The 8,417-nt window shown below is 36.0% G+C and overlaps 1 non-coding gene across 1 annotated transcript; it reads left to right on the top strand.

Moving 5' to 3' along the window:
* Nucleotides 1-6,538: 6,538 nt before the first annotated feature.
* LOC122094976 lies at nucleotides 6,539-6,645 on the top strand. Its single transcript, XR_006144985.1, has one exon. It is a non-coding gene; the product is annotated as a U6 spliceosomal RNA (small nuclear RNA).
* Nucleotides 6,646-8,417: the final 1,772 nt, after the last annotated feature.

Genomic DNA, 8,417 nt, shown 5'->3' with positions numbered 1-8,417 from the left:
TCTTTCTTCCATTCTATTTTTTAGCTCCCTTATAAAAGATTAGATGACTATTGGTCTGTAAGGTTCATTTCTGGGTTTTCAATTCTATTCCATTGGTACTGAGGTCTAGTCTTGTGAAGGTACCAAGCTGTTTTGATCACTATGGCTTTGTAGTTGAGTTTGAAATTTGGTATTGTTATTCCTCCAGCATTGTTCTTTCTGTTGAGCATCGTTTTTGCTATTTGGTGTCTTTTATTGTTGTTATAGATTTTTGGATAGCCACTTCAATTTCTTTAAAGAATGAGGTTGGAATATTGATAGGTATCACATTGAATTTGTAGATAGCCTTGGGAATGATTCCCATTTTCACGATATTGATCTTTCCAATCCATTAGCATGGGAGATTTTGCCACTTTCTAAGTTCTGTTTTGAATTCCTTTTTCAAGTTTTTAAAGTTTTCAGCATAGAGGTCCTTCACTTCTTTGGTTAAGTTAATTCCTAGGTACTTTATTATTTGTTGGGTTATTATGAATGGTGTTGCTTTCCTAATTTCAGCCACACTTTTCTCATTGTTGGAATAAAGAAAAGCCATGAAGTTTTGAGGGTTAATTTTATACCCTGCTAATTTGCCAAAGTTTTGAATCAACTTGAGTAATTTAGGAGTGGAATCTCTGGGATTCTTTAAATACAAGACCATTTCATCTGCAAAGAGGGAGAGTTTTACTTTTTCTTTCCCTAGTTGGATTCCCTGTATGTTTGCTTCTTTTCTTTCACTGTAGCTAGGCATTCTAATCCTAGATTGAAGAGAAGTGGAGAGAGTGGACATTCCTTGTCTTGGTCCTGACTTAAAAGGAAATGGCTTTAGATTTTCACCATTAAGTATAATGCTGGCTGTAGGTTTGTTATATACAGCCTTTATTGTATTGAGGAATGTTCCATGGATTCCTAATTTTGCCAGAACCTTCATCATAAAGGGCTGTTGGAACTTGTCAAATGCTTTTTAAATATCTATTGAGACAACCATGTGGTTCTTATCCTTGCTCTTGTTGATGTGATGAATTATATTAATTGATTTGCATATATTGAACCAGTTTTGCATCCCTGAAATGAATCCTGTTCGATTGGATGAATTGTTGAAGTCAATTGGCCAAAATTTTGTTGAGAAGTTTTGCATCAATGTTCATCAAAGAAATGGGTCTATAGTTCTTTTTCTTTGATGAGCCTTGCCTGGTTATGTGATGAGGGTTATGATGGCTTTATAGAATGAATTCGATAGTGAACTTTCTCTTTCAATTTCATTGAAAAGTTGGAGGAGTATTGGTGTGAGCTCTGCTTTGAAGGGCTTGTTGAATTCTGCTGTAAAACCGTCTGGTCCTGGGCTTTTCTTAGATGCGAGGTCTCTTATTACTGTATTTCGATGCTTGATATGGGCCTGTTAAGATGGTTTAACTCAAAATTCTCAAACTTAGGCGTATATAGTTTTGAGAAGTATTCCCTTATAATATTCTGAATCTTGCTTGTTTCTGTGGTGATATTTCCATTCTCATCTCTTAGTTTATTTATTTGGGTGTGTTCTCTTCTTTTTCTCATAAGATTTGCTAAGGGTCTGTCAATTTTGTTAATTTTTTCGAAGAATCAACTCTGTTTTGTTGATTTTTTGTATGGTTTTTTTGTGGATTCTAATTCATTTAATTCTGATTTAATTTTAACTATTTCTTTTTGTCTACTGGATTGGGGTTTATCTTGCTGCTCTTTTTCAAGGAGGCTCAGTTGTCTCATTAAATTGTTGGTTTCAGATCTCTCCAATATGTTGATGTACGAACTCAAAGCTATAAACTTGCCCCTGAGTACTGCCTTTGCTGTGTCCCAGAGGAGCTGGTAATTTGTGGGTTCATTTTTGTTGAATATCATGAACATTTGAATTTCCTTTCTCATCTCTTCCATGACCCACTTGTGATTCAGCAGTGTGTTGTTCAGCCTCCATGTTTTACCGGACTTTCTTTGGTGGCTTTTATTGTTGAGTTCTAATTTTACTCCCTTGTGGTCAGAGAGGATGCAAGGTATAACTTCAATGTTTCTGAATTTGGGCAAGTTTGCTTTGTGGCCTAAAATGTGGTCTATTTTGGAATATGTTCCATGTGCTGCTGAGAAATGTATATTCTGATGCTGCTGGGTGAAATATGCAGTAGGTTTCTGTTAAATCTAATTGATCTATGCAGTTAGATCTGCGGTTTCTCTGTTGAGGTTTTGTGAAGTTGGTCTATCCAGTTGGGAAAGTGGTGTGTTAAGTTTCCCAACAATTAATGTCTTTGGATCTAAGTGCGATTTGAGGGAAGTAGTGTTTCTTGCATAAATTTGGGTGCTCCTTTGTTTGGTGAATAGATATTTAGAATTGTAAAATCCTCCTGAGGGAGAGATCCCTTAGTTAGTATGCAGTGAGCTTCTTTATCTCTTCTCACTAATTTTAATTTGAAGTCTATTTTATCTAATATTAGGATTGCATCTCCAGCCTGTTTATGGGGACCGTTTGCTTGGTAAATTTTGTTCTAGCCTTTCACATTGAAAATGTGTTTGTTTTTATTGGCAAGATGTGACTCCTGAAGGCAGCAGTTAGTAGGATCTTGCTTTTTAATCCAACTAGACAGTCTATGTAGCTTAATTGGAGAGTGAAGCCCATTAATGTTGAGAGATATTTGGGAGTTCCTGCCATTTTGTCCATCATGTTGTATAATTGTATTTTACACATTTATTGACAGGTTACAAATTATTCTCAAATTTTAATACATTAAAAATACTTTATTTTTTTCTTATTTTCTTTTTTCTTTTGTTTTGGTATCAGATTTTTTTTTTAATTGTGAAAATACTGTACAGAGGGTTTACAATCACATGGGCAAAATAGTGAGTACATTTCTTATCAAGCATTGTAGCCTCCTCCTTTGTTTACCCTTCCCATCCATTCTCAGCCTCCCCCCACTCCCCCACCTAATCCTCCCCCCCACACCAAAGTTGTAAAGTTCATTTTCGACATGACAACTTGTACTTCTTATTGCTGAGACGGGTCCACCTGTATCCTTATTTAAACGACTTGATTTTCCCCTTCCCCTCCACAAATTATACCGACAGCAAATACAGAGAAAGACGGGGTTATACTGTGGGGGAAGGCGAGCTCCCCTATGACCCAGAAATCCCACTTTTGGACATTTACCCAAATGTTTACAAACAAGACCACACTACAGCTACCAGCACGACTATGTTTATTGCAGCATTACTTACCATAGCTAAGATCTGGAACCAACCCAGATGCTCCTCAATAGATGAATGGATCAAGAAAATGTGGTATATATAAACAATGGAATTCTATGCCTCCATCAGAAAGAATGACATTGCCCCATTTGTTAGGAAATGGAAAGACTTGAAAAAATCATATTAAGTGAAGTAAGCCAGGCCCAAAGAAACATAGGTCCCATGGTTTTCCTTATTTGCAATATCTAGTATATATATGAGTCAACCAGAAAAGGTCATATAAGGTGATCTTAGGAAAATGAACCCTAAGATATGTATTTAAATGTTTTTTTTCTTTCATGCATTTGTTTCTAAAGCATTTATAATATTATTTTTTCTTATTTTCTTGGCCAGTAAATCAGCAACACCTCAGTCCGCATTTCTCTCATAGAACTTTTAAATGTTTACCTGAGCTCCAGTCTTCTGAGGACTTACTCATCTGCTTAGGAATTGATGCTGGCTGTTGGAAAAGAGCTCAAGGAAGGATGCCATTTAAAGCCTTACAACATTATTCTTCACCAGGGTATTCTCTTGCTGCTTTTGGTTGTTGAGAGTGTCTACAAGAGCAAAGCATTCCATGGGGAGCTAGGAGACACCATATGACCTTATTACCTTTACTTACTGAGATTCCTGTGTGATTTGTTATCACTTGTACTACATTTTGCAAGTCAAATCTGTCAAAACCTACCAGTTTGAAGAGACAATACATCTTTAGTGACAAATACATCTTTAACATATTTGGTTCAAAACATTCCATCTAAGGCATATTCAACAGGTACTGAAACTTGTGCTGGTTGTATCTATGTGTCTTTCCCATATGTCCATGCATACACGTGTATATGTATGTGTATATTTGTGTGCATATATAAGGGCATATACCCACATATATGCATACATAAATAAATGTACATATACAAATATATGAGAATGTATGTATATATGTATATGTATATATAAGGTGTTCAGTGATTTAATCTAGAGTTCCCAGCACATTGTCATTCAAACAAAATGTACATGATAAACTGCTCTGAGGATCACCCATTACCTTGTTTTTCATCCCTGTGAACAACTTCAGCCTAGGATAGCTTTATTTTTGTTACTTACTGATAACAAAAGAAAAAAGTTGTATGTGAAAGAGGAAGAACTTTCAGGTCATAGGTTAAAATTATCTTATCTGTCCCAATGATTCGTATGAGATAAAATTTATAATAGTACTAAAAGTGAAAAGGAATTCCTAGATCTGTTGTTTTGCCATTTAGAATGACAAAGAAAAATTTCACGTCACTGTTATAACTCTTAAAGAATGCAAGCGTAACTGATGGTCCTTATCATGTTCCCACAAAACCAGTGGACCCTGAAGGATAATAGTAGACTAGCAGAAATTATAAGTAGCAGATATGGAGCATGAAAGAGAAAGAGCGGAAATGAGAGTGAAAGAGAGAGAAAAATATCATAATACTTAAAGTGCATAACAGATAAACAAGAGTTTTATGAGAATATTCATACTGCTATCTTGAGACTCTACATGTACATTTGAAGGTATTTGAAGTATAATAACCCATCAATATAAAATATAAAGTGATTTTGATAAAAAATAAAGGTTACTCAGAAGAAATTATAAATGCAAAAAGAATCTTCACAGAAGCAAACTCTGAGATATTTCTTGACTTTTAAAAGGATAAAGTGGCTGAAGTTAGTATAAATTTACAAGAACGCCAATTCACAAAAATATAAAAAGATATTCATATATTTCATTATATAACCCAAAGCAGAAAGCAAATGTTGTTTAGATGACTTTTAAAATACAGTCTCTCAGGTGCTGGGAAGCTGGCTCAGTGGTAGAATGCTTGTCTTGCATGCACTGGGTTTGATTCCTCAGCAAAACATAAGCAGAAAAAGACCGAAGTGGAGCTGTGGCTCAAGTGGTAGCACTAGCCTTGAGCTGAAGAGCTGAGGAACAGCACCTAGGACTCAGAGTTCAAGCCCCACAACTAACAAAAACCAAACCAAAAAACTAAGCAAAACACAGTCTCTCACTTTTGTGGCCCCAACTCTGTAATACCACTGATTCAGCCTAGGGCTAAAATTTTAGGTGTGGACATTTATCAACAATCCTTATTCAGACTCTACTTGAGAAAAATTTTAATCAATACTTTGTTCTTAATTTTGCTCTTTGTAAATTCACATGCACCTATAAAAAATGGTGTGGCCATCTCAGTAACATTCTCAAGGTACATAGTAATGACGACTCACAAAAATTTGTATTATATTATAACAAGGAAAACAATTCTACAAATATTTAAACCAATAATTAAATGTTAATGATTAATAGAATAAAAACCAAATACCAGTGTTTCCAGTATTTGAAGTGTACTACATTCCTGCACATTTAAAACTGGCTAATATTATGATGTTCAACAAGAGATTTTTTGGCTATGAGTAGACTTATAGTTACCCTCTTAGATTAAGATTTATTTTTTATCTCATCATTTATACATGGCTTATGTCATCATTTGTTCCTCCCTAACATATAAAGAAAGGAAGCCCTAAAGTTTTAACAGAAACTTTGTATTTAATGTCTTAACTTTTCACACTCTTTCTTTACACAAAGACTTTGCAACTTCTCATTAGTAATGTTTCTATCAACTCTGAAATGTACATACTTAATAGTATATGTCTGCTACCATAAATCTTAAATACATTATGGAAAAGTTTTATGACCTGCCAAAAGTCTTAATTTTGGCATATATAAGCAAATTCCCAAAATTAAATATATTTAAAACATTAAAACTTTTTGAGGGGAGGGTCCGGTTGTGAGTCCAGAAGTCTGGGCCTGGGCTCTGTCCCGTGGCTCTTTAGATAAAGGCTAGCACTCTACCACTTGAGCTACAGCACCACTTCTGGCTTTTTTTCTACTTATGTGGTGCTGAGGAATCTAACCAAGGGCCTCATGCATGCAAGGCAAGTGCTCTACCACTGATCCACCTTCTCAGCCCAAAACATTAAACCTTTAACAAACCTTAACACTTGCTTCAGTGTTCATTATGACAGGTGCCTTGTATAGAAAAATTGAATTCCTCCTGCTACACATCTCTTGAACAACAAAAACCTGGAATTATTTTGTTTTTGACATATCAATCTTGAATTTATTCTTAAATGTGTGCTTATGTCAGAAATATATGGTTCTAAAATTTCACGACAATACTTTTGAACTTACTTTTTGCTGAATTATCTAGTTTAAGAAAATCAATTCCACATTATAAATAAAAAATGTTCTGTGCTCAATTCAGCAGCACATACACTAAAATTGGAACAATACGCAGAAGAATAGCACGGTCCCTGCACAAGGATGACAGGCAAATTCGTGAAGTGTTCCAAATTTTTACAACAAATGCTGGAGGGGATGTGGCCAGAAGGGAACCCTATTGCATTCTTGGGGGGAGTGTAAACTTGTTCAAACACTTGGAAAGCAGTACGGAAGTTCCTCAAAAGATTCCACATACAGCTCCCCTATGACCCAAAAATTCCACTTTTGGGCATTCACCCAAATGATTACAAATACGACCATACTAAAACTACCAGCACAACTATGTTTATTGCAGCATTATTTACCATAGGTAAGATATATAACCAACCCCGATACCCCTCAGTAGATGAATATATCAAGAAAACCTTGTGTGTGTGTGTGTGTGTGTGTGTGTATGTGTGTGTGTGTGTATGGGAATTCTATCGTCCATCAGAATGAATGACATCACCCAATTTGTTATAAAATGGAAAAACTTAGAAAAAATTATATTAACTGAAGTAAACCAAGTCCAAAGAAACATAGGTCCATGGTATCCCTTATTTGCAATAAGTAAATCTATGTCTGTGATAAGCAGAAATGGTCAAAAGCTATATGCATATGACTAGATAAGGTGATGTTAAGCCAAATGAACCTCAAGATAGGAACACAAGTGTTTTTTTTTTTCTTGCTGTTGTTTTTAATGCATTTGTAATGTACGATGTTATTTTTTTGTTTTTTATATGGACCTCCAACACAGCATAACCCCTATTTTCACAGTATTTGATGTTGGTGCGCCTGCATCTTGTATATACACTTCTCTAATTTGGAGAGGGAAAGGGAAAAAACAAAATGCTTAAATAGAGATACAGGTTGACACATTGAAAAAATGAGATGCACAAGACACTATGTTGAAATACGAACTTTACAATTTAGGCGGGGTTAGGGTGGAGGGGTGACGGGGGGTGAGGAGTGTACTTGTGGAGGTGGAAGGGAAGGGATGGTGGGGGAAAAACAAAAGGGAGGTAACAATTCTTCATAGGAAATGTACTCATTATCTTGCTCATGTAACTGTAAACCCTCTGTAAAGTATTTTTTACAATAAAAAACATTTAAAAATGTTCTGAGGGCCGGGTGCTGGTGGCTCACGCCTGTAATCCTAGCTACTCAGGAGGCTGAGATCTGAGGATCACGGTTCAAAGCCAGCCCAGGCAGGAGAGACCGTGAGACACCTATCTCCAATAAACCACCAGAAAACCGGAAGTGGCGCTGTAGCTCAAGTGGTAGAACGCTCGCCTTGAGCTGAAGAGCTGAGGGACAGCGCCCAGGCCCAGAGTTCAAGCCCCACGGCCGACAAAAAAAAATGTTCTGAGATAGAATAGTTTATTGCTATTATTTTACCCATATAATAACGTTAACAAAGAAATTAATACAAAACACTGACCTGAAGATATTTTGAATAAGTATGTGTGTGTGTGTGCACGTGCACGTGAGTGCATGTGCATGCCTGTTTGTTGGCGTGCTCAGTTTGAACTCAGGGCTTCAAGGTCTTGCTAGGCCTTTCTGCTCTAGATTGGTGAGCTAGTATATCAGCTACATTTCCATTCCTGGCCCTTTTCTAGTTCATTCACATTTTAAAAAAAATAATTTTATGAATTATTTTTTGCCCTGATTGGCTTCCAACACTTATCCACAGATCTCAAGCTCCTGAGTAGATATGCCAAGTGGACAGGATTACAGGTGTGACCAACCCGAACAAGTCTTTAAGAATAATTTTAAAAGTAGAAGAAACTTTACTTCACGGAATCCTCTTTTATCATTTCCTACTTTTAAAGCATTTTGGAGTGATTATATGTGAATTTATTTCGTTTTG

The sequence above is a fragment of the Dipodomys spectabilis genome, unplaced genomic scaffold, assembly GCF_019054845.1.
Source record: "Dipodomys spectabilis isolate Male_0828 unplaced genomic scaffold, ASM1905484v1 ptg000012l, whole genome shotgun sequence".
NCBI lineage: Eukaryota > Metazoa > Chordata > Mammalia > Rodentia > Heteromyidae > Dipodomys > Dipodomys spectabilis.
Note: the sequence above shows the minus strand (reverse complement) of the source record. Positions and strands in the feature narration are given on the sequence as shown.